This window comes from Rutidosis leptorrhynchoides, chromosome 3 (assembly GCF_046630445.1).
Source record: "Rutidosis leptorrhynchoides isolate AG116_Rl617_1_P2 chromosome 3, CSIRO_AGI_Rlap_v1, whole genome shotgun sequence".
Taxonomy (NCBI): domain Eukaryota; kingdom Viridiplantae; phylum Streptophyta; class Magnoliopsida; order Asterales; family Asteraceae; genus Rutidosis; species Rutidosis leptorrhynchoides.
The window spans coordinates 169,023,251-169,031,622 of NC_092335.1; the positions used below are offsets into that span (position 1 = coordinate 169,023,251).

The 8,372-nt window shown below is 32.3% G+C and overlaps 1 long non-coding RNA gene across 1 annotated transcript; it reads right to left on the reverse strand.

Moving 5' to 3' along the window:
- Positions 1-1,494: 1,494 nt before the first annotated feature.
- On the reverse strand, positions 1,495-6,847 carry LOC139896992 (uncharacterized). The gene is made up of 3 exons (XR_011776412.1): positions 5,865-6,847; positions 5,608-5,703; positions 1,495-1,589 (listed from the first exon to the last, which is right to left on the reverse strand). It is a non-coding gene; the product is annotated as an uncharacterized lncRNA (long non-coding RNA).
- Between the last annotated feature and the right edge of the window lie 1,525 nt (positions 6,848-8,372).

Below are 8,372 nucleotides of genomic sequence, written 5' to 3' on the forward strand. Positions count from 1 at the left end.
TCGTTTTATTCGTAATATTATTTAGAGTTTAATGGTGGTGTCGGTGGACAATAATTCGCGCCGAACAGGAATATATAGTTCGTTAAAGATGGCGATGGATTTTGTAAGATGTTTATGAATTAAATATTCAATCTTCACTTTATACCCCTAGATTTTACGGTTTAAACCCCTGCATAATTGAAGGAATGAGCAAATTAGAGGGGGGGGGGGGGGGGGGGGGGGGGGTTGGTGGTGGTGGTTTGAGTGTAAATTGTAAGTGTGAAAATGTGAGGTGAAACGACTTGTAATGGGGTTGGAACGATATCAAATCTCACTCCAATTAGTATATGTATAATCATGGTTGCAAAATTCGCTATTCGGGGATTAATCGGTCGGAACTTTGGAAGGATTAATCGGTAATTCGGGGATTAATCGGAGATTAATCGGATTGTACTGTATACATTTAAATATTAAATTTTAAAAATTATATATGTAACTATAAAAAAAACCATATATATAAAGATAATTTTTAATATAATTGTCTAAAATTGTTCATTTTGTTTCAAAACTATAAAATTTTAGTTTAAATTCATGTTAAAATGTTAACCATTTTTTACTTTGACTGACTTTGATTACCAAATTCGTTTTTTATCCATTAATTGACGTTCACTGTTTAATTAAACGGATTTTTGAAAATCGAAACGGATTGCTCCTAAAAATGATTAATCGGGGAATAATCGGCGAGTAAGCGGGTTTTTTACAACATTGTGTATAATAATAGGAAAATAGATTAATAACAACTAAAAATACGAAAAATACAACATACAACAAGTTGGACTTGCATCCTACAACTAACCCACTTGATAATGGACCATCAACAAAGTCAAAAAATTGCAAACATTACATATATATACTTTATATTTATTATTTACTAGTTTATAACCCGCGACTTCGCGGGGCTAAAACATAATGTAATTTAAATGCTACACATTAAGATAACAAATGCATATGGCTAAATACACATAATAACTTAATAACTTACCATTAAACACATTGATGTAATCATTAAGGAAAAAGACGATTTGTTCGAATGAGGAATCATAGAACTCATTTGGGCATGTGGTCATTGCAAGTGTTTTCACCATCATGTGAAATTGTGAACCGAACTTCTAGACTTGATGACACACATTAGCAAAGAGAAGAGCATAGGGTCGTACTGCTTCAGGCCTCAACACCTTCATAGTTCTCTTTATTAATGATCTCATATTGCCTATCCATTGTTACCATGTAATTCTTCTGAAAAACGGGTTCGGAAAACAGGATGGAACAGAGATACTACAGGTAATGAGACAAAGCAAAGAGTTCAAGTTAGAGGTATAAAGAAGTTGGGACTCTTCTTGGGATGTTGACTCTAGTCTCTAGCTGTGTTGTCGTTTCAGGATCTTTCTTTCCTTCCTCCTTTAATGCATCAGATGACTCCTTCACTTCATCTTTTATTTCTCTAATTTTTAACTGATCTTCTAGTAGTCAAATGATATTCATCGTCTTTTTTGTTGTGTCGAACTTGGCAGCTAGCTGATCCTAGATTGTTTCTATGAAGCTTTTGCAATCTAAAAAACCAAGAAGTTAAAATGCAGGGAGAATTACATTTACCCATCTAAAACAAGGAATATCAAAACACACAAACAAATGATTATGAGTTTAACTAAAGAGTAGCACATACCAAGATATATTACAAGTATATGAATTGATTCCATATCATAAGAACACATGGTTTATAAAGTAGATTGGCATTAACACAAATTATATTACAAGCTATTTGGGAAGGATGACACTTAGGAGCTTTCTTTTGCCTTTTTTGTAGTAGATGAATTTATTCTAACCTACTCAACTTTTTTGTAGCAGATGGTTTATAAAGTAGATCTTGAACCTACTCAATTACCATAACCTTAACTGACCGATTAACCTTTGTGTTCCTACATATGTAGATTCAAACTATCTATTGTGCCATCACTTACCAAGAAGTGTTTGAGAAAAATACTTTATATATGGCATTAGAAATCATTGATGTGTTTGCGCCTAAGATTTCGAGAAGTCTACTATATTGCTACATTTTTATTTTCTGGCTCACACATCTATCAACAGAATGACATCAAGTTTGCCAGGTTGATCATAAGAATGATACAAATCCATAACTCACCAGTTACTCACTTTAAATATAGAAGTTAATACATGAGGCAGTGGGATATGCAGAGAAAGTGAATAGTTCACTTCAGTGAAGTGTTGAAAATAAAGGTGGCAATTTCAATCCAATTACAAACAATGTGGTTTATTTGGAATATGAAGCATCTTTAATGTGTCAAACAAAGAACTAACAAATAAAAAGCTAATAGTTCCAAATTAAGGTAAAATCATTAGCTTAGCGTTATAACGCTTGATATCTTAACATTTTACATTTGTGATTTATATATGTTAGCAAAAAAAAGGAAAACAAAATATATATATATATATATATATATATATAATGGTAGGATCAAGGGGGAAGTAACCAATCGAGGGAAGCAAATTTTTCTTTTTTTTCGTTTTTTGAAAAAACTTTGTTCACGAACATTATAGATTGGATGAAAATATGAACATTTAGTAGAGACACTTTGTGATAAATGTTTTTATTTTGGCAGGAAAACGCTCGAAGAAGTAATATATAACAATTATCGTGTTTTTCGAGCGTATGTTGAGGTTTTAGATATTAGGGTTTATAGGGTTTAGATATTAGGGTTTAGAAATTTAGGGTTTAGGGTTTAGATTTAGGATTTAGATTGAGTTTTTAACACGAACGGTTTAGAGTTTAGGGTTTAGGGTTTTGGGTTTGGTGTTTTGGGTTTATGGAATAAACCCAAAACACCAAACCCTAAACCCTAAAACCTAAACTCTAAACCGGGCTAAATTTTACTTCACAAAACATGGAAAAAATAACGTTAACATTCTTCACGAACAATATTATCTTGAATGTTATTTTTGTCAATCGTTTTCCCGCCTAAATAATAAAATTCATCACGAAGTGTCTTTTCTAAATGTTCATATTTTTGTGTGATCTTGATGCCGGAAAAAAAAATCTCAAAAAAAAAGAAAAAATTTTTTTGCTTCCCCCGCTTCCCCCGCTTCCCCCGATTGGTTACTTCCCCATTGATCCTGCCCTATATATATATATATATATATATATATATATATATATATATATAGTGGGAGGATCAAGAGAGAAGTAACCAATCGGGGGGAAGCGGGGGGAAGCAAAAATTTTTTTTTTTTCATTTTTTGAAAAAACTTTTTTCACGAACATTATAGATGGGATGAAAATATGAACATTTAGTAGAGACACTTTGTGATAAATGTTTTTATTTTGGCGGGAAAACGCTCGAAGAAGTAATATATAACAAATATCGTGTTTTTCGAGCGTATGTTGAGGTTTTAGCTATTGGGGTTTAGATATTAGGGTTTAGATATTAGGGTTTATAGGGTTTAGATATTAGTGTTTAGAAATTTAGGGTTTAGGGTTTAGATTTAGGGTTTAGATTTAGGATTTAGATTGAGTTTTTAACACGGACGGTTTAGAGTTTATGGTTTAGGGTTTGGTGTTTTGGGTTTATGGAATAAACCCAAAACACCAAACCCTAAACCCTAAACCCTAAACTCTAAATCGGGCTAAATTTTACTACGTACTTCACAAAACATGAAAAAAAAAAAAACGTTCATATTCTTCACGAACAATATTATCTTGAATGTTATTTTTGTCGATTGTTTTCCCGCCTAAATAATAACATTCATCACGAAGTGTCTCTTCTAAATGTTCATATTTTCGTGTGATCTTGATGCCGGAAAAAAAAAATTCCAAAAAAAACGAAAACTTTTTTTTTCGTTTTTTGAAAAAACTTTGTTCACGAACATTATATATGGGATGAAAATATGAACATTTAGTAGAGACACTTTGTGATAAATGTTTTTATTTTGGCGGGAAAACGCTCGAAGAAGTAATATATAACAAATATCGTGTTTTTCGAGCGTATGTTGAGGTTTTAGCTATTGGGGTTTAGATATTAGGGTTTATAGGGTTTAGATATTAGTGTTTAGAAATTTAGGGTTTAGGGTTTAGATTTAGGGTTTAGATTTAGGAATTAGATTGAGTTTTTAACACGAGCGATTTAGAGTTTAGGGTTTAGGGTTTAGGGTTTGGTGTTTTGGGTTTACGGAATAAACCCAAAACACCAAACCCTAAACCCTAAACCCTAAACTCTAAATCGGGCTAAATTTTACTACGAACTTCACAAAACATGAAAAAAAAAAACGTTAATATTCTTCACGAACAATATTATCTTGAATGTTATTTTTGTCGATCGTTTTCCCGCCTAAATAATAACATTCATCACGAAGTATCTCTTCTAAATGTTCATATTTTCGTGTGATCTTGATGCCGGAAAAAAAAAATTCCAAAGAAAATGAAATTTTTTTTTTTTTGCTTCCCCCCGCTTCCCCCCGATTGGTTACTTCCCCATTGATCCTGCCCTATATATATATATATATATATATATATATATATATATATATATATATATATATATATATATATATATATATATATATATATATATATATAGGGGCAGGATCAATGGGGAAGTAACCAATCGGGGGGAAGCGGGGGGAAGCAAAATTTTTTATTTTTTTCGTTTTTTTGAAATTTTTTTTTCCGGCATCAACATCACACGAAAATATGAACATTTAGAAGAGACACTTCGTGATGAATGTTATTATTTAGGCGGGAAAACGATCGCATAAAATAACATTAAAGATAATATTGTTCGTGAAGAATATTAACGTTTTTTTCATGTTTTGTGATGTAAAATTTAGCCCGATTTAGAGTTTAGGGTTTAGGGTTTAGGGTTTGGTGTTTTGGGTTTATGGAATAAACCCAAAACACCAAACCCTAAACCCAAAATCTAAACCCAAAATCTAAATCCTAAACCCTAAATTTCTAAACCCTAATATCTAAACCCTATAAACCATAATATCTAAACCCCAATAGCTAAAACCTCAAAAACGCTCGAAAAACACGATAATTGTTATATATTACTTCTTCGAGCGTTTTCCCGCCAAAATAAAAACATTTATCACAAAGTGTCTCTACTAAATGTTCATATTTTCATCTCATCTATAATGTTCGTGAACAAAGCTTTTTCAAAATACGCAAAAAAAAAAAGTGTTTGCTTTCCCCCGCTTCCCCCCGATTGGTTACTTACCTCTTGATCCTACCACTATATATATATATATATATATATATATATATATATATATATATATATATATATATATATATATATATATATATATATATATATATATATATATATATATATATATATATATAAACTATACATAATAGTGGTTGAATAAAAAATGATAAATTAAAGTCCTATTCATCAGATTAACACCCTACTTACCTAAATGTGACTGATTCATATATCATATCAGAGTACTTTATGTTTTTTAAAGAGTAGAGTATCTAAAGTAAAGATACAATGTTTATCTTTTTAAATATCATAATTCTATTACTTGAGAAAAAGAAACAAGATAACTAACCTGGTTACAAAACCCATCAGTTGAGCAATTCATGGATCTTCCATTATTACTGAATCCGTTATCTCTCCAAACTTTTCAAATAGTTCACAAACGTATCTGGTATTCATACATACAAACATAAAATATAGCAGAACATGGACTTATAATCTTAATAACTTTTGAAAATACATTATATCTTCTTAATATGCAGACTCCTTTTCTAACTTGTCCATTTTGCCACCTCTAGCGAGGTGTGTCAAAAATAAAGAAACGTGTACCTTCATTTTTTGTTGTAATTGCGAGCGAGTACAATGGAAAGAGAACCAGGCCAGGTGGTAGTTACATCAACAATGGCGGTTGGTTTCACCAAACCCATTTTAGCAGCACAAATGGCTATGGTGGCAGCTTCTGAAGCCCTGACTTGTAACTCAAACAACAACATATGATTAATACCGACTAATTAAACGTGTACGTATATACCAGATTTCACATGACAAGATTAATATTACAACACTTTAAAACACATCGAATATTAGTAGGTAAGGGTTTTCAGTTATATCGGTAAACACATCGAATTGACATATATGCCATTTAGACATTCAATCTATTTTCATATCGTCAATAGCTCATAAATAAACTGCACATCCAAATTGTTATTCAAATGACACAAACACATGTCATGTATACTCCATATAAATCTTCAAACCTAGGCAATGAAAATCATTTCATTGCATCAAAAATTTCTTTTACAAAGATGCAAGATCAGTGTAACTGTATGATATTAAGCAATAACTCTTATGACTATATTATAGGACTAAACGAATACGTGTGTAGAGTGGTTACATATTATATGTATAAAATAAATAATCAAGTTGATTGTTGTTGAAAAGAAGATTAACAGATGAATACATCCCTTTATTGGGTATACATATTTCCCCCAACAATTGGAAGAGCATAAAATAAACATCCCTGAAAAAACTTAATGAAAGGACTAATAGTCGAAACGACATACCTGATTCATCCTTCACTTTTTGAGAGTTCAATAATTGAATCGACAAGAAATCGAAAATGGACATGTTGGGTGTAAAATTGTAGGTTACTTGATGCCGGAGTCCACAATTTAATCAATGAATACTCTTTAACAAAAGCATTCAAAAATCGCTACAAACTTGTATGCAAATAACGCAATGCAAAACACTGAGTAAACACAAAATTAAGAACACGACTTTTGTGCAACAATCATTCAACCAAATTAAAAACCATAAATTTCTTTTAAAGGACATCAAAAACAAATTATGAATCTGATCATGTTAGAATTGTTGAGTGATTAGCTTTATATTAAAAATAGTGATCAATATTAGTCTTAATTTTGAGAGGAAGTTTTGTAAAGGAAACCTTTTATTTTAGAAAGAAACTAGATGGAAGACTTGTTTTTGTTTTAATGAAGAAAGACTTTTTATTTCTTTTGAGCTTGGTACATACAACTTGGAACATCAATTGCCTATTTATAGGCCTAATATGTCGGTGATCAATCACCTCTAGCATCTTCTTGATTATTTTGACTAGCAATATTTCTACTTACTTCTAGCAAGTACCTACTAAATATCTATTAAATATCTATTACTTACTAATTAATTCTAGACTAATCTAGATTATTTCTTGAAAAACATTAACATTTTAACACTCCTCCTTAATGTTTTTCGAGGTTACTCCAAGCATGTTACGTAAGAACTCGAACTTTGGTCTTGGTAGTGCTTTGGTGAATATGTCTGCAATCTGCTCTTCGGTCTTGCAGTATTTTAATTCAATATCTTTCTTGGCGTAGACTTCTCGCAAAAAGTGATATTTGATATCAATATGTTTTGTTCTTCCATGGAACACTGGATTCTTTGCCATCGCGATTGCAGACTTGTTGTCGCAATATATCTTTGTAGCTTCGTCTTGTTTCTCGCCCATATCTTCTAGTATTCTTCTTAGCCATATAGCTTGATTAGCTGAGTTTGCGGCTGCGACGTACTCGGCTCCAGCTGACGATTGTGCCACCGTTTCTTGTTTCTTTGATGTCCATGAGAATACACCAGATCCAAGTGTGAATGCGTATCCGGAAGTACTTCTCATGTCATCCACCGATCCGGCCCAATCACTATCTGTGTATCCCTGAAGCTTCGAGTCTATAGTGGGCTTGTACCATATTCCATAGTCCATGGTACCTTGCAAGTATCTTAAAATTCTTTTAGAAGCTCCGTAATATATTTGAGTAGGGTGTTTCATGTACCTGGATAATAGACTCGTTGCGTACATAAGATCTGGCCTTGTTGCTGTCAGATAAAGTAGACTTTCGATGAGACTTCTGAATCTTGAAGCGTCTGCTTTCTCCGATCCATCTTCTTGTCTCATCTTCTCATTGGCAACTAGTGGCGTGGCTACGGTTTTGCAACCGTATAGTTTAAACTTTTTCAGGAGATTTTCCGTATATTTCTTTTGGCATATGAAGATGCCTTCATTTTCTTGACTGATTTCGATGCCAAGAAAATAGCGCATCAATCCAAGGTCGCTCATCTCGAACGTTTTCATCATGTCTTCTTTAAACTCTTGTATCATTCTCTCATTGTTTCCAGTATATATTAGATCATCGACATACAAGGAAATAATGAGAGTGTCAGAGTTACCTTGGGTTTTGATGTAGAGTGTAGGCTCACTTTGACTCCTCCTGAATCCCGAACTTGTGAAGTAGTTATCAATGCGGCTATACCAAGCACGTGGAGCTTGTTTAAGTCCATATAAGG